The sequence below is a fragment of the Phocoena sinus genome, chromosome 7 (genome assembly GCF_008692025.1).
Source record: "Phocoena sinus isolate mPhoSin1 chromosome 7, mPhoSin1.pri, whole genome shotgun sequence".
NCBI classification, from domain to species: domain Eukaryota; kingdom Metazoa; phylum Chordata; class Mammalia; order Artiodactyla; family Phocoenidae; genus Phocoena; species Phocoena sinus.
In genome coordinates, this window is record NC_045769.1 from 95,049,007 (window position 1) to 95,071,500 (window position 22,494).

At 36.8% G+C, this 22,494-nt stretch overlaps 1 protein-coding gene across 14 annotated transcripts in view; it reads right to left on the reverse strand.

The window, feature by feature from the left end:
• The window catches only part of R3HDM1 (R3H domain containing 1), a 177,860-nt gene that overhangs the window by 118,459 nt on the left and 36,907 nt on the right, over positions 1 to 22,494 (reverse strand). For 2 of the 14 annotated variants that reach the window (XM_032637455.1, XM_032637453.1), the window contains exon 1: positions 8,162 to 8,320. The exons of the other annotated variants lie outside the window; for them this stretch is intronic. The gene's annotated coding sequence lies outside the window, so the exon portion shown is untranslated. Of the gene's footprint in view, positions 1 to 8,161; positions 8,321 to 22,494 lie in introns of those variants that run through there. 14 annotated transcript variants of the gene reach the window in all.

A 22,494-nucleotide genomic window follows, 5' to 3' on the forward strand; every position in this document is an offset into this window, starting at 1 on the left:
TATAAACACTTTCTCTATTTTACCTAGAACATTAATTTGCTAAAAGTGAGGAAGCTGGGACAGCCGTGGAGTTTTGGAGGAATGATGGGTGAGGATAAATATTGGAGTGAGTCCATAGGGGGGCCTCATTATGGCTGACTCCAATATCCAGAACTGTTTAGGCACAGTCCTTCCAGGGGGAAGTCTGCAGATGACAAGACTGGAGGTTTCTGAGATTCTTTAACTGAAGTCAGTGCAATGGAAATAACTGAAACGAGACAGCTCAGGTCCTACTTGGCTACTGGACAGGCTAATGTCCTTTCACAGCCATTTCCAGACCTGATGTTATATCACCGTATATACAGCGCTTAAGAAGCCAAATCAAAATGTAAAAAGTTGGATGTTAGGTATGCTAGAGCCCTAAAAGAAGACTTTCTATATTTTTATGTAGTGGGGTTCTAGTCTGAGCTGAAGCGGAAGCTAAAGGAAGTGTTTCCATTAGAGAACCAAAGCAGGGGAGAGGGGGGAGACAGACAGCTCGTGGTGCGCAAGCAATTGAGGCAAGTACATTAGATTCTAGCGAATATGGCACCCTGAAGACTAATCACATTAGGGAGCTCTAGGAGACAGAACTTTTGGCAGGGACACGAGCCCATTTATGGCAAGCACTAGCAAAAGCGGCAGCGAGCCATGGGCCAGAGAAGTACAAAATTGAAAGAGCATGGAAGGGCTGTTCAGGAGCTAACGAGATACCTTGGAGAATTCTGGGACAACTTGGTGAGATTCGGAAGGTGTTTAGATATTGGCAGATGAAGGTAAGAGACAATGCAATTTTAGTCTGGGCCATTAATGTAACTCTGTACCTGAAGGCTTTATAAGTTACCTCCTAACAGAGTGCTAGTGAGGGGGAAATGCATTTTGCCTTAACTCTAAACCTATCATGGACCATATCGGGAGCTCCCGACCTATATGTGAAATGCAGGACTGAAATAAATCAGGCTGTGATAAGACCTCTTGGCACATAATAAGATTCCCTTTAAAGACCACGTGGAAGAAAAAAGACTGGTCTTACCATCTGATTGTGCTTTGGGAAATAAAGAACATTCAAAGGTTTAGACTTCTGGAAACTGAGCACAGATAATGAGGATGTGAGAGGATAAATTAAGATAATGGGCATGTATGAAGAGAGAATATAGATTTTTGTTCCATATTGAGTTTGAATTGATTATAATTCATTCTTTACATAGTATATTATCTACTTAGAGATGCTTTTAAGCTATGGAACCAGCTAAAGGGAGCTATTTAAAGGGAGACACATCTGTTTTTTTTTTTTTAAGTTGTTTAAAAAATTTTTTTTTAATTTTTGGCTGTGTTGGGTCCTCGTTGCCATGTGCAGGCTCTCTCCAGCTATGGCGGGGGCTACTCTTTGTTGTGGTGCGCAGGGCTCCCAATGTCGTGGCTTCTCTTGTTGCAGAGCATGGGCTCCAGGCACGTGGGCTTCAGTAGTTGTGGCTTATGGGCTTAGCCGCTCCTCAGCATGCAGGATCCTCCCGGGCCAGGGCTCAAACCCGCGTTCCCTTCATTGGCAGGCGGACTCCCAACCACTGCGCCACCAGGGAAGCCCAAAACATCTGTTTATTCAGCCTTGACTTCAGAGTTATCTCTTATAATAACCAGAACCAGAAAAGTAAATTATTTCCCTAATAAACAATACCAAAGACACTACCAACAGTTAGAAAATAAAATATTGTGTAGTAAAGCATTTGGCTGGCCTTTGTCCCTGGTTCCTGGGAGGTAGTTTCTAAATTTTTGGAATTTTGGGTAATTCCCTGGTGGTCCAGTGGTTAGGACTCAGTGCTTTCACTACCTTGGCCTGGGTTCAACCCCAGGTCAGGGAACTAAGATCTCAAAAGCCATATGGCAACAGCCAAAAAATAAGTAAATTTAAATTCTTGGAATTTTTGGAGTGAAGGGAATACTGATGGTGGGTCCTGATATTTTATGCTAATGAGGTAACTTATGGTGGGGCCCCTACATAATTTATGCTAATGAGATGACTCAGGATGGGGATTGGCCACACCTGAGAGACTAACCATGTGATTAGAAAGTTGGGGCTCTGAGCCAACATGATATCAGCATGACCTCTGGGAAGGGAAGGGGGGAGATTGAGAGATTGAGTTCAACTGACTGGCCAATGATTCAATCAACCATGCCTAAGTAATGAAACACTAATAAAAACTTTAAATGCTGACGCCTGGGTGAGCTTCTCAAACTGCAATATCCTGTCACACATCTCTGTACTGGGAGGGTAATACATCCTACCTCCATGGAGAGAGGAAAAGGGAAGCTTTGCATTTGGGATCCTCCCAGACTTTGCCCTATGTATCCCTCCTTTTGGCTGGTTCTGATTTGTATTCTTTACAATAAAACTGTAATCGTTAAGTACAGCGCTTTCCTGAGTTCTGTAAGTCATTCTAGTGAATTTTTCAAACCTGAAGGGGTAACGGGAACCTTCGAATTTGTAGCCAGTTGGTCAGAAGTGAGGGTAGATTTATGGAGGACCGTGCCCTTAACCTGTGAAGCTTGGCCTAACCCTGGGTTACTTAGTGTCACAAGCCATTGCAGTCATCAACCTTTTGCATAGTCTAGTCTCATTCATTACGTTCTTGCCAATGTATTTTGTGCTAGGTTATGATAATTTTGTGCTACAGATATGATGATGTCTGTAGTTTACAGTTCCTGAATGAAAGTGAATATCATGAGCATAATCCTAGTTTATTCAGCTATTCCTAATGCCATCAATGAGAAGGCATATCTTTATACAGACTGTGGCAAGTCCCAGGCCACTCTATCAGAAGCGTTCTGTCTTTATGGTATTTTAGCTAGACTCTGATGTGGTGTTCCCTTTACTCCTTCAGAACTCTATTTCACTTGATTTTTTTTTTTCCCTCTGTACTACAAATGTAACTAAATGAATTTATCTCTACGTACTTTTTATCCATGACTAGCATTTCATTCTTATCACAGGATCACAATGGAAATTCTTTGCGGGCCTTAAAAGTATTAAGCTCTGTCATCAAAGAGTCTTTGCAAAATTCATGCTGGGCTCCTGGCACATTTATCTAATCCACCCGAAGGTTCTTTGATGGCTTAATGTATTTCATCAACATGTGAAACTTCGTTTTCTCTAGCATTTGAATCACTAGGTCTAACATGACCCACTTCCTCCTTATGACAAAAATGTTTCCATTATAGGATTTTAATTTAGGTTACAATTGGCAGACATTCTGTTTTATAACTACTAATGTGCCACTCTTCACTTCTTGAACTGCCAACTACATTCTTTCTAACAAAGGATCACAACCCTCTTTCAAGAAAGCACCTAGGGATTTTGTTCAGGGGAAAAAGGCTCAAAAATGTTTTATTTCTTTTCAGTCAAAGAGCATTTCATAGTCAGTAAAAATAGCTTAAAAACAGCTTGAGGTAGAACAGGTGTTGTCTTTCAGTGGCCATGATCTACCTTCATACTCTATAAAAGGATGTGTACAACAAAGTGCAAACACTATTATAGCTTGAAGATGCTGCTGCTAGGCATGCGTGAACACCGCTGAGAACCTCCCGGTCTCTAGAAATTCACACTATCCACTATACTTGTACAGTGAGCAGATATAACTTCTCTTTAAGGTACCTAAGGTTCTGTCCAATTTAATTGGTTCAACTTCCTATGTCTGTGCACAAAATGAATAGATCCAGTGTAATACGTTTCACATTGAATTTTTTAATGGCTTGCTTTCATTATTCCTTAAGCTATGTCCACTACATCATACTGTTTTGGCAGTTATTAATATTTAATAAGTTTCTTTTGCTTTCTTTACAATTGTGTCACTGGAATTCAATGGGGGCATTCAGTCTACAATTTTTGTTGTCATTCATTTTCTACCTGTTAAAAGAAGTTGTGGTTTAGCTAGCACTTTCAAAGTACTGAGATAATAAAACATTGTGCTCTCTCTCTCTGGTGATCCTATATTATAGCCTGCCATCAGATGTGCTTGGTAATCAGCATTGCATATGTTCAAACTCCTTGAAAAAAACAAAACAAAACAAAACAAATGGTGTATGATTTTTGTGTAAGTGCCTGTTGTTGAAAAAGGAAATCATATACTCTTCTAACTATTTGAAAATAAAGGAAAAGAGAGATGTCAAATCAGCATAGATTAAATAATGATTTATAGATACCATAAAGCAGTAATTCTTTTTTTTAACATCTTTATTGGAATATAATTACTTTACAATGGTGTGTTAGTTTCAAAGCAGTAATTCTTAATTATTTTTAGACCATAAAAGAATCCTGCTTGAGAAACTTATTAAACCCAAGGATCCTTTCTGCAGAGATGCAACACTCAGGGACGTGTATGTTCACAGATATTTGGCTTGGTTTTAGGGGTTTTTGGTTGTCTAGAAGCACATACATAAAGCCTAGTTAGCAACTGTTGTTTTATATTTTATATATGCATGTTACATACAACATTTTTATATGTGTGTCATATATGATATAAAACAAGGGTTGTTAATTAAGATTCATGTATAGGCTCTGGAGAAACACACATATCCACACATGCACATGTATATACACACACACACACATACATACACATATATATATTTTACACAAGCTTGTAATTTTCAAGTGAGAAGTTGGGGCTGGATCGAGAGATATTTACTGGTCTTCAAGCTTTTCTCTAGTTACTAAAGTACACCTGTGGAACTCTAGGGCTTAGAGGAACTTAATTGAGAAAAATCATTATATTAACTCTATTAAAGATATCATATCAATTAGAATGGGGGTTGCTCAGCTATGGAGGTGTGACAAGAAGATGTGCAGAGACAATGTTTTTTGTTTTTTGTTTTGGTGCTATTTCACTCCTACCCCATGCCCCACACGACCAGGACTCTGATTATATAGCATAGACAAGAACTATGACAATCAGTAGAGGCACCAAAAGGATGCAGAGAAGTGCTACATAATTTCACAGGAGGGAGGGTTATACATGAAAGTGACGTTTAACTCAGCTGTGAAAAAGAATTTCATCTTATACATCTTTCTTTGTTTCTTAAACATATATAACTTGTTAATTGCAAATTTAATTGTGTTCCCTGATAGCTCTATGTGAGTTATACAAAACCACAGTGCCATTAAGACATACTATGCCTTCATCAACTTGCTGTCTTAATCTATTTTACAAAACAAAATAAAAACAATATGATGACATTTGCTAGGTTTGTGATTGTGTAAATAGGTAAATGCTAAGTGAATTTCTGTTCCTCAAACTATTTTAAATACGGAGATACAAGGCACAAAATCTTGAGAAAAACATTTAAATGTTAAAAATCTTTTAAAAATACACATGGGACTTCTCTACTATTTTTGCTATTTCCTGCGAATCCACAATTATTTCAAAATAAAAAGTTAAAAATCCCAACATATATCTACTCTACTATTATTGCTATTTATGCTATTTTTGCTATTTCCTGCGAATCTACAATTATTTCAAAATAAAAAGTTAAAAATCCCAACACATTTGGAAAATACAGAATGGTATATTTTTTTAAAAAAGCCATATAGGTATAAAAAAATACAAGTTTACCTATAACCTGGAACACAATTATGAAGTAGATATTGTCTTAAGAATCTTGAAAAGTGAAAATTCTAAAACTGCTTTCTAAAAAAACAGGAAAATTAGTAGAAAAATCATTTAAGAGAAAAAGAATTCCCTTTAACAGTCTAAAATGTGTATCTTTGGAAGGCAAAATATTTTAAATGACAATTTCAATATATGATCATTTCAATCATTTCAATCCACTTATAAGGCCCGAAACATAAATTTAAAAAAATTAAAGACATTGAGGAAAGGGTAAAATCTGTTTATTTAAAATATATTTAATTATTACCCAATAGTTTCTTTTAGTAAGTGCAGAGTTTAACATAAATTAAAATGCAACCAGTAACTGCTATTAAATAACTGTTATTAAATAACCAAAAAACATTTAAAGTCAAGTGCAAATTTGGTTCTAATGAAAACTGAAAACCTGTATGACAATGAAAATTTGGAGACTGCAAGTGTGTGAGTGAAGCTTGGACGGGAACGAGAAAGACCTGGGGGTAGGGTGGAAAAGGGAGCAAAATGCCAAGAGGGAGAGAGAAATGGAGGCAGAAAGACTAACAGAACAGCAGCAAGAAGACTGGAGACACAAACAGGGACAGAGAGGCAGGGAGAAGGCAAGGCACGGAGGAGTAAAAGGAGGGTGAGACAGGAGAAGGAAGGGGTGGGGGACAGACAGAAAGACGGAGGAAGGGGCACACTGGAGGGCACACCAGAGACAAAGGGAGAAAGATGGACAAGATTAACAGAGAGGGAGAGGGAGAGGGAGAGATAGAGACAGAGAGAGGGAAAGGGAGAGGCAGATGCAGAGACAGCTGGGCAGTGAGAGGGAGACACCCACAGAGAGAGGGAGATACCAGGGAGAGGGAGAGAGTGAGGTGAGCAGAAAAGGAAAGACAGACATACAGACAGAGAGACTGATTCCGTCAGAGCGCGAGAGGGACTCTGAGACTCCAGGCAGCAATGACAGAAAGGGAGACAGACTGAGACAAAGTGGGAAAGACCAAAAGGCCAGTGGAGGGAGACAGAGGGAGAGAAGAGACAGACAGCAAGGGAGACAAACACTCAGAAACACACACACACACACACACACACACACACACACACACTCTGTGCAGGGGGGCAGAAAGAGAGAGACATAGAAAGAAACCTAAAGAACAGAATAAATGAAAAAGAGGAAAGATATTTAAAAAAGAGAAAAGTGGAATGCAACAAAGGATGGATAAAGCAGCTGTAGGTAAGAACTAAGAGTATGTGCTGTTAATTTTCATTTTTTTCTTTCGTAGTTCAACACAAAATTTAAAACCTGAAGCTTAAAAAAGAAATGATGATGAAATTCTCCTGGTATTAGGTTGAAATAATGTATCTAATAAAATACAACATAAAATTTAAAACCTGAAGCTTAAAAAAGAAATGATGATGAAATTCTCCTGGTATTAGGTTGAAATAATGTTATCTAATAAAAAACCTTAAATTTAATAATAGCTATTAATATTTTCATGATCCTAATTACTTACACAGTTGGGAATGAGAAAGAAACAAAAGAAAGAGGAGTAATGATATTCAGCATTGAATAAAGGCCATTTAGTGAGTTTCCCCTTATTTCCTCTAAAAAAAGATGAGTTATTTCTCAAGATCAAAATAATTGTTACATATTGGAGAGGGGTTTGAAAACATCACAGCAATTCCAAATACTGTTAACATTTCGGCTAAATCCAGGTAAAAAAGCAAGCAAAAGTCTCAAAAATCTTCCAAACAAGTCGATTATACACTAATGGACATATTTTAGTTCACCTGTATGGCACGATTCTGGTTTTGAAGAATTATAAAATGTCAAGATAAATGTCAAAGTTTTTAGATAGTATGGTTAGAAACCAGATAGTTCTCAAAAATTAGTTTGGTTTTAGCACTTGCACTCTTTTGCAATGTGATATCTGATTATGCTAATCAGAGCAAGGACAAATCTAGGTTTTGCTGTTATAAGCACTTTAAAAACTATTCTACTCCTTCTCCCAAAAAGGAGTACAAAAATTAACACAGATTTTGAAAATTAAGGTTCTTAGTTTTTTACTTTCCAAGAGTCTCATCCACACTGTATTTGTTCCACAATGAAAATTTTAAGATGAAAAAACCACACAGCATGTCTGTTTTGAGATGAACCTGAAAGAGAAGTCATTTTCCCGACTGACAAATTGTTCTTCTATACAGAAATACCAGTGAGCACTCAGGTAAACCATTCTATCAACAAGGTATGAAGAGTATCACAAATCTGGGGGGTAGGGGAGAAGAAACTTGTACTACAGCTGAGAAGTAAATGAATCCTAATTCTATCAGTCTAAACAAACATATCTTTGCAAAAATAAACAAAAACCACTTAAAAACATGCTCTCACTTTGGACACAGTAAGGATTTTTACCACACATCTCCCTAGCAGAAATTAGGGTACTAAGCGAGCACGAATAACTCTTCATACGTTTGATTACCTTTTGTACACATTATTAAGTGAATTAAGAGGCACATACCTTCATCGTATTGGTATTTGCTTCATCATACAGAGTGAATGAAGATGTACCTTCCATAGTATCTGTAAACTGATGCTCTGCATTGCTCCTCTACAGAGCTCACCGCACGCACAGCCGGCTGATTAGTCAGGCATTGGGAGAGTGCTGCAGGAGTAGACTAAAGCACTTGCCGAGGACTCAGAGACAATAGAAAGTCAACAGCTGTATGTTATGATGTCAGTAACACTCTAGCCAGTCACCAACCAGAATATCTGAAATGCATCGGAAGCTATATTGAGCTCTTCATTAGCAATTCAGAAGCAATGATGCAAAAGCCCATGAAACTGTGCAATGTGCTAAGACTACCAGGATTTTTGAGATTTCTCACTATTAAATTTTTGTTGCATGCTGATGACAAAAGTTGAGATAATTATGTTTTCCCCTAATTCGCTAAAGAACAAAATGTATGGAATCTAGGCATGGTTAATATATCAGATTTTTAATAACTCCGTCTGACACTTTTAATGCCACTAACAAAAAGCCTTAAAAAAACAAAACTCAAAGACAATCTGCCTACAAAGGCTGACATCCCATGATAGTTTTCCATCTTCAAACTGACTTACCTGTCACAAAGAAAGAAAATGCAGTAACAGCACAATTCCTTATTTCTTAATTTGTTTCTGCTAAAATTAAAATGAACTGGCTTAATCTGGCAAGAGCATTACTTCTTCATACCAACAGATGGAGATAGCAATAGAACTGTGATCAGAAGACAATTCTGCCTTGTGTCAGATGCTTGTTGTCTATATTAGCTCAAGTGGCAGACTTAAAAGAAAAGGAATTAACTGAAACTCAACGTTCAATAACTATGAGAAGAAAAACAAAATAAAATGGGAAAAAAAACTAATTGTGTCTATTGGGTAAAATACTGAATAGACAATATTTTATCCAATAAAATAATGGGTAAAGCACATGCCTCTGTCTCCCATTTTGTAAAACAAAGATCATGCTTTCCATAAACATACAGGAATGCTCCAAGGATCCTAAATCAGACAAGACATACATTACCTATACTATCTGAAGAAAAAATGTATACCATTAATCAGAAATAATACTTTTCTCTGCCACTAAAAGGTTAAGTCTTACAGAGTTTATATAACTCTTAACATATCAGCAGTGCTCTGTATATCAGCTTAGCAAATGGCAAAAGAAAAGACACTAACTTTATAACTAGAAAATGTTATTGCTTTTTCAAAAATAGGCTATATTTTAGACCTATATACATAGATTTAAGTTTATAATATATATAAACCCACAAACCCTTCCCTGACTATTCAAACAACAAAGGTGGTAAGACAGTGATTCTTGTCTGAGAGATTTCACATTAAATTAAAGTTTCCCAAAATACCTATTTCCCCAGTGTACGATCTTTTACCATGTCCTGTACTTTTTGGCACTCATCTACTTGTAAGAGGTTAAAAATCAAGTACCAACCCAAGTACCCAAAAAACAAATAACCAAGTCCCTGACTATTCCATAAATGGTTACTGCTTCCATCAAAGGACACAAATGATATTTTCTCAGATAAAATTTTTGTTACTTATGAGAAATATAAATTCAAGGCAGCTTTCCTTAAAAACCATAACAAAAGCTCTTGTTATGAAACAGAAAAACAAACTGAAATGAATAATGAAGGAACACACTTTCATTGTAGCAAAATTAAAATGAGTATTTCTACTAGTCAAAAAGGTCAGGATAAATCCACTTGTATACATGGATGATAAAATTTCAAATGATTCTATTTATCTTTGAGCTTTGGAAATTGTTAGGCCTTATCAATTCAATTAACTCTGAATTAGTGAAAAATCATAATTAAGAATACTTTAAAATGTAGTTTCATCACTGTCAGGTAGAGGCCTCCCTCTAATTCTGAAAGGAAAGGACTTAGCTGTCAATAATGAATTCCATCTATAGTGAACCATGAATTTAGGAACAACCTACAACTTGCCCATAAGACACAAAATCTTCAACATTCTCTTTGGATACTACATCATTAATTACGTAAATTAGCTGTCTGTACCCTGTAAATGTTCAACATAAACAGTAGTGACACAGATTTAGAAAGGTTTCTTACAATATCTTGGGACTGCGCTTACAACTTGCTACCAAGGTCAGGCAATAGAGGAAACTCTCAAAGAATAAATCCTCATTAAGAACAATATGAATTAGTAAGATTTAATTTTTTGCTTGCACCTCAAATTTCATTCTGTACTTCTTAGAATGCTCAACAACTTCCTCTGCAAAAACATTAAGCACACTGACTCTATTAACACAGTATTTAAGTGTAGTTACAAGGTAAAAACATAATTCCCAACTGAATTATAGGAACTGGGGCAACTATGGGACTAATAACAGAAATTTAATTTTCTAAATCTAATTACTGACACTGCTGATAAACTTTCTTAATTTTTTGGTGCCTGAGCTCTTAGGAGGTGACTTTTTAAGTGATCAACCTTTAAAGGTGAAAACAGCATTTGAACTTAATTTTCTCACATATTTCCTAAGACATTCTAAATAAAAACAGTAAATGACTACCGTAACCAAGGGCCATCTTACAGGAGCTAATTTTTTTAGAAATTTAACATTTTCTTAGAAGTAGAAAATCAGTATTTTGCAACCACTAATGTAATAATTGATTCCAGCAAGGATCATGAATAAATGACAAAAACCTACCAGATGAAAGACTGTTATTGAAGAAGATAATCTTTGGTTACCATTAACTTTTAATTTCAAAGAGAAAAAGTTGTGTTTACAACCAGTAGACTCTACCTTAACGAAGTGAGCAAGTTTGAGCAAGTTTAACATCACCAGTAATAAGACAGGCTAACATTACATGCCTCCTGATGTAATGTAATAGGGGACAAAAAAAAAATCACCTATACAGTACTCCTCTGAAAATATTTAAACTGAATCTATCGTGAGGAAACAATCAAATAAATTTAGACTGTGGACCACTCTACAAGACAGCTAGCTTGAACCCTTCAGATATCAATATTATAAAAGGAAAAAAAAATAGGCAAAATTATAACAGACTAGAGAGACATGATAACAAAGTACTTGAGTGGATTCAATATCATAAATATCATAAAATGTGGCATATATAGTATGCCAGGTAGTAGTTTGCAAATATTAGTTATTCCTCATGACAATAATCTTAAAAGAAACATTGCCTCCCTACCCCAAGTTTTAAAGTTGAAAAGACACAGGCATAAATGGATTAAGTGATTTTTCCTGTGTACTGTTAGACCCAAGATGTGAGGCTGGATTTAAATTCTACAGCCTTTACTCTTAGTTGGTACCTATTTCCTCTCTATGCAGAAATTAAGACTAAATAAATATTGGCTTAATTATGAAAGACCTTTAAAATCAAACATCAGAGTTTGAAACAATACTTCCAATTCACTGAGATAATTCAACATCAAAGCTTAGAATCAACATAGTTCTTGCAAACCTAAGTTGAGGATAATGAGGCAGAGAAATTAAGAATGTAAATTGGGGGCTTCCCTGGTGGCGCAGTGGTTGAGAGTCCGCCTGCCGATGCAGGGGACACGGGTTCGTGCCCCAGTCCGGGAAGATCCCACGTGCCGCGGAACGGCTGGTCCCGTGAGCCATGGCCGCTGATCCTGCGCGTCCGGAGCCTGTGCTCCGCAACGCGAGAGGCCACGACAGTGAGAGGCCCGCGTACCGCAAAAAAAAAAAAAAAAGAATGTAAATTGGGAGGTTCTTGTAACAATCTAGATATAAGATGACTATGGTTGGGGTAAAATTTAGACAGTGGACAGACACTTCAAAGCAAAACCTGGTTAGTCATGAATGACTCATGAAAGAGAAGGTTAAGTCAAGGGTAATCCAAACACTTTAAAAACTGGTAACTGAAAGAACATTATGAAAGAACTAATAAGAAGTAGGGAATTTAGCATGGGAAACTGGTATAGGGGCAGAAAAACCACTAGTTTCTCATCTACTCTTGGCCACCACCCACCAAAAGCAAGTAAACAAACAAGCAAGTAAGCAAATAAACAAGCCCAATTATCCTCTTCAACTCAACATGTGAAGAGAAGATTCTACAGTGGTTAAGGAAGAATTGAGACATTCCCCAATTAGTCAGAAGAACTGAATCAACATTTCATAACCAGTGGGATATCCAAAGTGCCAGCCTCACAGACCTCTGCAGACAATTACAGAAATAAGGTATCAAGACAGTTAAGGGTATAGTGAAATATTCCATGCGCAGGAAACAGAATTGGAGTCATGATTATAAGGCAGGATTTGTGAGATTTTCCCTGCTATAGATCTAACGGCAAACAGGACAAACTGCCCTCAAGGATCTTACAAACCTACTTTCTGAGTATCTGGATTCCACCCCCTACTGCCAATATCCTAATGTAGGCAACCATTATTTCCTGCTTGGATTTCCCCAAGAGGCTTCTTACTGGTCTCTAACCTTTAAAATGGTCTTGCCCCCTTCTAATTTATTCTTTATACCACAGACAGTCTAGAGAAAGATACAAACATTATGACAACAGTGTGGGTAAGTGCTAGGACAGGATGCTACGGAAGCACCTAAGGGGGCACTGAAGGCTTGTTCTGGAGGGTCAGGGAATGTTTTGTGGAGGAAGTAACATTTAAACGATCATTTGAAGGAATTTGCCAGGCAAAGAAGTATTAAGAGAAAAAGAAGGATTTGGGGGAGACAGAACATTATGAGCAAGGGCCAAAAAGCATAGGATTGAGTGAATTCGGTAAACTGAAAGTAGCTCAGCAAGGCAAGAGCTTTAAGTGCAAGGAAGAGTGAAGGAAGAGTTTTTAACACGAGGCTGAAAGATGGTAAGTAGGAGCAGAAGAGGCAATGCCTTGAGAGCGAAGTTTAACAGGTGGAACTTTTCCTGAGGCTGATTAGGGAGACAATGTAGACTATCAGGTCAGTGGCATGAACAAATTCTTCCCTTAGAGTGACAGCTAATGCCAAATAAACGAATGAGCCCTCTATAAGAAGAGTATATAGAGAGAATAAGCAAGGAGTTGATGGTTGACTCCTGAGGAATAAAAATAAACCCTATTTAGGCCAAGTTTCAATAATATCGCAACAAAAATATCCATAACAGACACAGGTATCTTGTGAATCTATTCAGCCTAGTTCAAATAGTGAGAGTCCTGATAGCAGAGGTGTTATCAAAATCTGTTTGCTGAGTTTGGGTATCAAGAGTTCAGGCAGCAAGAGATACTTGGACCTCAAGCTCTTACTTATTTTTTAAACTTGGAAATAATTTTAGACTTCCCAAGTTGTAAAAATAGTAGACAGCATCTGTATATACTTTCATTCAATTTCCCCTAATGACAACATGTCACATAATTAGAGTATAATTACTGAAATCAGAAAATGAACACTGATAGAACACTATTAATTAGTAACTAATCTACAGATCTTACTCAAATTCCTTAAGCCAAGGAATTCTCCAGTTTCCCACTAAGGTCTTCTTTCCTGATCTAGGATCCAATCCGGGATCTCATATTACACTGTCATGTCTGCTTACTCTCCTCCAATCTGTGACAGTTCCTCGGTCTTTTGTGACCTGTATGCTTTTGAAGAGCACTGGTCAGTTATTTTGCAGAACGACTGTCAATTTAGGTTTACCTTATGTTTTCTCATGATCAGACTAGATTGACCTCATTATGCATTTTTGGCAAGAACACCACAGAAGTGAAACTGTGCCCTTCTCAGTGCATCATAATCACAGTATACATGATGTTGATATATCTTACAAATGGTGATTTTTACTTTGATTACGTGGCTAATGTGGTATCTGCCATGGTTTTCCTACAGTTACTGTTTTCCCCCTTGCAATTAATAAGTATCTTGTGGGGAGGTATTTTGTGACTTTGAAAATATCTTGTTTCTCATCATAATTTCTATCACTAATTAGCATCCACGGATAGTTCTTGCATGCAATAATTATTACAGTGCTGTCTGCCTACTGGTGATTTTAATTTCCCTGGAATTCGATTGTAAGAAAGTGCTGTCCCTTCTCCCTATTTATTTACTTCTATGTATGAATGTCTGGATATGTATTTTATTCTGTGGGTTAAAATCCAATATTCCCATTTTTAAAATGACTTTCTGGTACATGATGTTCCAGGCTCATCTTGTATTTTCCATACTCCAGCCTCAGACTCAACCATTTCTCCAAGGATCCATGGTTCCTTTTTCTGGAGAACGCTATTTAGAGAAGACCTGGGCACTAATGTGTTCACTGTGACTAGGGTCTCGTCTCACTGCTCTTTGTCACTCTCAGGATAGAACTAAGACATGTACATATGTACACTAACACACACATTCACATGTCTATGTTTATTTCTGAATTCTGCATCTGCATACATGTTAAAAATCATGGGTTCATATGAATACCTCCAACTCCAAAGAAAACAGTATTCATTATTGCTTATTTCCTTATCTATAACTTCCTTATCCAACAGAGAAAAAATGTACTTTCATTATCTACAATATATTCACTTATTTGTTCAAACTCAGTATGCACAAAGACAGTTTCAGAATTCCTAAACAATATCTCTGTGAGAAACACATTTACCACATAGAGTACCATATTTGTTCTTTTAATCTTTAGCCCTAGAGTATATAATCAAAATCCTGTTTTCCAAAGTTACTTAGTTCCTTTCTTCCCCACTCAAGTCAGTGTGATTTTGTCATTCATTTCTAATACAGCTAGGTTCATTTGTTAGTGTTTGTATTCCATTTTAGAATCACCACCCACCAAACATGTATCCAGGTTGAGTTTTACTTATTTTTGGAGGGTATGTGAAAAATTATGAGTTCTAAGAGTCAGAGTTATACAAAAAAGTGTTGCTCCTCTTTGCTCCCCCAGTGTCTTGTCCCCACTATTGCTAATCTTTCTACCCTATTTCGAACCCCTTCCCTGTAGGAAACCAATTTTATTAGTTTCTGGTTTATCATTCCTGGATTTCTTTTGCAGGAATAAGCAGATATCTGTATATACATCTCCCTTCTTACATGAAGAATGGCATATTACAGATACTCTCGTACTTTACTCTTCACTTAACTACACCTTAACAGTTCAGAAACTTTCCTCATTCCTTCTTACAACTGCATAGTTCTTCAACGTGTGGCTGTAGCGTAATTTATGCCGTCATTCTCCTGTATGAGCAGTTAGGTTATTTTCAGTATTTTGCAATTACAAACACTCCTAAAATGAATAAATTTGTGCACATGCAAGGGTGTCTTTAAAGAAGATTCCCAGAAGTGGGACTGCTGGGTCAAAAGTGCTTTGTAGATTTATTAACTATTGCCAATCGCCCTCCAGAAGAAGGGCTGTTGCCGGTTTGTATTTCTACCACCAGTGTATGAGAAGGGTGCCTACTTCCCAACACTTTTTTTTTTGAATTTTATTTTTTTATGCAGCAGGTTCTTATCAGTCATCAATTTTATACACATCAGTGTATACATGTCAATCCCAATCTCCCAATTAATCACCCCCCCCAACTTGCCCCCCTTGGTGCCCATACATTTGTTCTCTACATCCGTGTCTCTATTTCTGCCTTGCAAATCGGTTCATCTGTACCATTTTTCTAGATTTCACATATATGCGTTAATATACGATATTTTTCTCTTTCTGACTTACTTCACCCTCTATGACAGTCTCTAGGTCCATCCATGTCTCTACAAATGACCCAATTTCGTTCCCTTTTGTGGCTGAGTAATATTCCATCGTATACATTTACCACATCTTCTTTATCCATTCGTCTGTCGATGGGCATTTAAGTTGCTTCCATGACCTGGCTACTGTAAAGAGTGCTGCGATGAACACTGGGGTGCATGTGTTTTTCTGAGTTATGGTTTTCTCTGGGTGTATGTCCAGCACTGGGATTGCTGGGCCATATGGCAATTCTATTTTTAGTTTTTTAAGGAACCGCCATACTGTTCTCCATAGTGGCTGTATCAATTTACATTCCCACCAACAGTACAAGAGGGTTCCCTTTTCTCCACACCCCCTCCAGCATTTGTTGCAGATTTTCTAATGATGCCCATTTTAAACGGTATGAGGTGATACCCCATTGCAGTTTTGATTTGCATTTCTCTAAAATGCAAATCAACATGAGTGATGTTGAGCATCTTTTCATGTGCCTCTTGGCCATCTGTATGTGTTCTTTGGAGAAATGTCTATTTAGGTCTTCTGCTCACTTTTGGACTGGGTTGTTTGTTTTTTTATTATTGGCTGCATGAGCTGTTTATATACTTTGGAGATTAATCCTTTGTCCATTGATTCATTTACAAATATTTTCTCCCATTCTGAGGGTTGTCTTTTCATCTTGTTTATAGTTTCCTTTGCTGTGCAAAAGCTTTTAAGTTTCATTAGGTCCCATTTGTTTATTTTTGTTGTTATTTTCATTACTCTAGGAGGTGGGTCAAAAAAGATCCTGCTGTGATTTATGTCAGAGTGTTCTTCCTATGTTTTCCTCTAAGAGTTTTATAGTGTCTGGTCTTACATTTAGGTCTTTAATCCATTTTGAGTTTATTTTTGTGTATAGTGTTAGGGAGGGTTCTAGTTTCATTCTTTTACATGTAGCTGCCCAGTTTTCCCAGCACCACATATTGAAGAGACTGTTTTTTCTCCATTGTATATCCTTGCCTCCTTTGTCATAGGTTAGTTGACCATAGGTGTGTGGGTTTATCTCTGGGCTTTCTATCCTGTTCCATTGATTTATATTTCTGTTTTTGTGCCAGTACCATATTGTCTTGATTACTGTAGCTTTGTAGTATAGTCTGAAGTCAGGGAGTCTGATTCCTCCAGCTACATTTTTTTCCCCCTCAAGATTGCTTTGGCTCTTCCCAATACTCTTGCAACAGAATGTGCTATCATTCTTTTTAATTTTTCTCAGTTGGATAGATAAGAAATGTTATCTCAATGCTGTTTTAATTTGTAGTTCTCAAATTTTGAGTGAGATTAAACTTTATTGTGTGTTTAAGGGTTGCATCAATATTTACATTGTTCATGAATTCCTATCAGGTCTTTGTTCCTTTGTCTCAATTTTTTTTTTTTACCCCTTATTAAGAATTCTTATATAGTAGGAATATTAGCCTTTTTGTCTATGGTATATGGTGAAAATATTTCTCCTACTTTTTCAGGTCTTTTGACTTTTTTCATGATGGTTGTGCCATAAAAAATTTTCTTATTTTTATGTGGTTAAATTTACCAATCTTTTACTGCTTCTGGATTTTGAGTCACAGTGAGAAAGTCTTTCCCTAAACCAACATTAAAGAAGAAAAGCCATGTTTTCTTTTAGTACTTGTATGGTTGGTCTGTCTCTTTTTTTTGGCTACCCTTTGGGGCTTGCAGGATCTTAGTTCTCTGACCAGAGATTGAACCGGGGCCCTCAGCAGTGAAAGTGCAGAGTCCGAACCACTGGAAGCCCCAGGGAATTCCCCTGTTTCTCTCTTTAACATTTAGATTCTTAATCTATTTGGAGCTGCTGCTGCTGCTTCTTTTTTGTGTGTGGTAACAGCTTCATTGATATATAATTCAAATACCACACAATTCACCCATTTAAAGTATCTAATTCAATGTTTTTAGTATATTTATAGGGATGTATAACCATGACAACCAACTTTAGAACATTTTCATCACCTCAAAAAGGAATACTGTACTTTTTAGTAGTCTTTCCCCTTTCCCCAGACTCCCTCAACCCCTGGCAACCACTAATCTACTTTATGCTGCTGTAATTTGCTTGCTATGGACATTTCACATAAAGAAAGTAATACAATATGGGGCCTTTTGTGACTGCCATCTTTCACTTAGCATAATGTTTTCAAGTTTCATCCATTTGTAGTACCGGTACTTTTAACTGCCATATAATATTCCATTGTAAGGATATACCACTTTTTGTTTATTCATTTATCAGTTGAACATTTGAGTTGTTTCCATTTTTGGCTACTATAAGTAATGCTATGAACATCTGTGGACACATTTTTTTGTTGAGTTTATTCTTGTGCAAGATGTAGATCTAATTTTATCTGTTTGCAAATGGCTACCCAGATACGCTGGCACCACTTATTAAAAAGTTCATCTCTACCTCAGTGATTTGAAATGTCACTTTTATTGTTTCCAATGTGTACCTCGGTTTGTTTCTGGGCTTTCTATTCCACTGCTCTACTTGTTTATTCATGTGACAGTAGCACACTGTTTTTAACTGTAGAAGTTTTATAGTGCATGTTTTAATGTCTGGTAGGGGTAGTCCCTTCTGGCAATTTTTCTTTTTATAGTCTCTTTCTGGCTACTTTTAGATGTTTTTTTCCAAATATAATTTAGTATCAGTATTGTTTAACTTCATTTTTTTTTTTAAAAAGTACTTTTGCTGCAACTGAGTTAAATTTAGAAAAAAGGAGAACGGACATCTTTATAATTTTGAGTCATCCTATTTTTGTGGCTTTCAAAAATGTTAAAAATTTCTTCATATAGGTTTTGCACATTTCTTTTTAAGTTTATTCCTAAGTAATCTTTGTCGCTATTGTAAGTGGAGTTTTCACTACCATTATGACTGTTAAATGCTAACTGTTTTATATGAGGCTATTGATTTTTCTAAGTTAATTTTATATCCTGCTACCTTGCTGAAATCTTTTACTGTTTGAATTAGTTTTACCAGTGATCCTCTATGGGTTTTCTAGCTATACTAGCACATAACCTGCAAAGAGACAGTTTTACTTCTTTACCCATCATCATACCTCTAATTGAATTGGTTAATACCTACATAACAATGCTGAATATTAGTGGAAACAGTGGGCATTTACCTTATTTTTGTATATTGTGGAAATACCTCCACTATTTCCCAATATATAAGATTTCTGGCTTTAGGATTAAGATATAGATATTTTTTATTATTTTAAAAAAGTATCCTACAATTCCTATTTTCTTGAGTGTGTTTGTTTTATTTTTATCATGAATGAATTTTTTGAAGACTTTCTCAGCCAGTATCTATAGACATAAATGATTTTTTCTTCCCAAATCTATTAATATGAAGTATAATTATTAATGACTAACACTATTATTTTACTTAATATTTTGTATCGGTATTCATAAGGGATATTGATTTGTGGGGTTTTTTTTTGGTACCGTTCTTATCAGGTTTGAATACCAATATTATATTTGCTTCATAAAAGGAACTAGGAAGGTTTCTATCACTTTCAACCGTCTGGGACAATTTACAAACCAGTGGAACTATCTGGTCTTTGAAGGTTTGGTAAAATTCCTCTGTGAAACCATCCGGACCCGATGCTTTTTAGTGGGGTAATTTCTTAATAACATTCTTTATTTCTTCTATGGAAATTGGTTCATTCAAGTTTTCAAACTCAATCTTGGTAATCTGTATTACCCTAAGAAATTTTTCATCTAGGTTTTCAAATTTATTGCTGTGAGGTCTACGAAGTAATATCTTGTGATTTTTAATTATTTATTTATTTGGCTGCACTGCACGGCTTGCGGGATCTTAGTTCCCCGACCCAGGCCCTGGCAGTGAAAGTGCCGAGCCCTAACCACTGGACGGCCAGGAAATTCCCTATCTTGTGACTTTTAAAATAAAAAAATTGTTTTCAATAACTATTTTCAACCTTGTTATCTTACTTTTTGCATATTTATGCTTTACTCCTTTACATGATCAAAGTAGTGATTTGTCTATTTTGATAATTAAAAAAAAAATATCATAGTAGGGCTTCCCTGGTGGCACAGTGGTTGAGAATCCGCCTGCCAATGCAGGGGACACAGGTTCGAGCCCTGGTCTGGGAAGATCCCACATGCTGCGGAGCAACTGGGCCCGTGAGCCACAACTACTGAGCCTGCGCGACTAGAGCCCGTGCTCCGCAACAGGAGAGGCCACGACAGTGAGAGGCCCGCGCACCACAATGAAGAATGGCCCCCACTCGCCGCAACTAGAGAAAGCCCTTGCGCAGAAACCAAGACCCAACGCAGCCAAATAAATAAATAAAATAAATTAAAAAAAACATAGTATATATTAATTAGGTCTACTGTTTTTCTATTCTCTAACTCATTAATTTCTACTTTATTTTTTAAAAATTATTTATTTATTTACTTTTGGCTGCATTGGGTTTTGCTGCTGTGCGCAGGCTTCCTCTAGTTGTGGCGAGTGGGGGCTACTCTTCATTGTGGTGTGCCGGCTTCTCATTGCACTGGCTTCCTTGTTGCAGAGCACAGGCTCTAGGTACGCGGGCTTCAGCAGTTGTGGCACGTGGGCTCAGCAGTGTGACTCGTGGGCTCTAGAGCACAGACTCAGTAGTTGTGGTGCACGGGCTTCGTTGCTCCACGGCATGTGCGATCCTCCCGGACCAGGGCTCGAACCCATGTCCCCTGCATTGGCAGGCGGATTCTTAACCACTGTGCCACCAGGGAAGTTGTGTTGAACCGGAAATTTACCTCACTTCTTTTCATTTTTAAAGATAAATTTGTTTATTACTATGACTTTTCTTTTGCACACTATTTTACTGGGATGTTTTACAGATTCCTATTTTAATGGTGCCCTCTTTTGTCAATATTGCAAAGTCCAGATATTTTAGCCAATTGTTTTATTCTAAGGGGAGAAGTTGGTTATGAATCCTACAATTTTGTGGTTCTCTGTCTTGCTGGATTATGAATTTCCTCCCTTTGCTTTATTCTCCCTTCACTACCCACCTGCTGAAGGGTGCTTCTCCCTTCTTTGTGTGCCTTTTTGTCTCTCCTAGAAGCTATGCATTTTGAAGGCTGCCCTTTTAAACTGCATGCATTTTTAAGTCCCTTCCCTATAGTTCCTATTCCAATCTAGATCCTTTTTTTTCCTTTTAGAATTTTCAGGGTAAACTTAGTCTTTCTGGCTGAGTGTTTAGATCAAGCTTAGCTTCCCTCTGTGTTTTGCCCCCTTCTTTTTTTCAATTGAAGTATAGCTGATTTACAATATTATATTAGTTTTAGGTGTACAACATATTGATTCAATATTTTAATAGATTATACTCCATTTAAAGTTATTACAAAATAATGGTTATATTTCCCTATGCTGTACAATGTATCCTTGTTGCTTATTTATTTTATACATAGCAGTCTGTATCTTAATGCCCTGCCCCGTAATACCCCTCCCCCTTCCTTCTCCCCACTGGTTACCACTAGTATGTTCTCTACATCTGTGAGTCTGTTTCTGTTTTGTTATATATATTTGGTTTGTTTTTAGCTTTTAGATTCCACATATAACTGATAACAGACTATTTTTCTTTGTCTGACTTATTTCACTAAGCATAATACTCTCTAGGTCCATCTATGTTGTTGCAAACAGAAGAATTTCAGTGTTTTTTATGGTTGAGCTTTTTTTTTTTTGCTTTTGCTTGCCACGAAGTTTTGTGGCAGGCAGGAATGGAGTAAGAGTGTGAGAAATCACATGCTGAATTTGGTAAAATCTTTTTTTTACTTAAAGCTATTTTGAAGTCTGAAATTCCCTCAAATTATGCTGTCTTTAAATTTTTCTTTTTCTTTTTCTATATTTTAAAGGAAAATTGGGAAGCAGTATCTAGATGACCATCATTGCCTTCAGTTATCTGGAAGTCCTTGACATTTATATTTGGTAACAGCTTTAGTGAGATATAATTCATATATCACATAATTCGGCCATTTAAAGTGTACAATTCAATAATTTTTAGTATATTCAGAGAGTTAACTATTATCACAATTTTTAAACATAAAAATCATCCCATAAAGAAAACCTGTACTGTTTAGTCATTATCTCCTAATCCCTCCACCACTCCCCCACCCAGCCCTAGACAATCACTAATCTACTCCTGTTTTATAGATTTCCCTATTCTGCAAAGTTCATATAAATTGCTTTCTCTATCAGCTGATGGAGGACATTTGGGTTGTTTCTATCTTTTGGCTATCATGCGTATGCTATGAACATTCATTACGAGTATTTGTGTGGACGTATGTTTTCGTTTTTATTGACTGTATACCTAGGAGTCGAATTGTTGGGTCAAATGGCAACTCTGTATTTTCCCAAGTGGTTGTACAATTTAAATGCCCACCAGCAGTGTAGGAGGGGTCCAATTTCTCTATATCCTTGCCAATGTTTATTATCTTTTCAATTATAACCATTCTAATGGGTATGAAGTGGTATCTCGCTGTGATTTTTGATTTGCATTTCCACTGATGGCTAATGATGTTGAGTATCCTTCCATGTACTTATTGGCCATATGCATATCTTCTTTGGAGAAATGTCTATTCAGATCATTTGCCCAT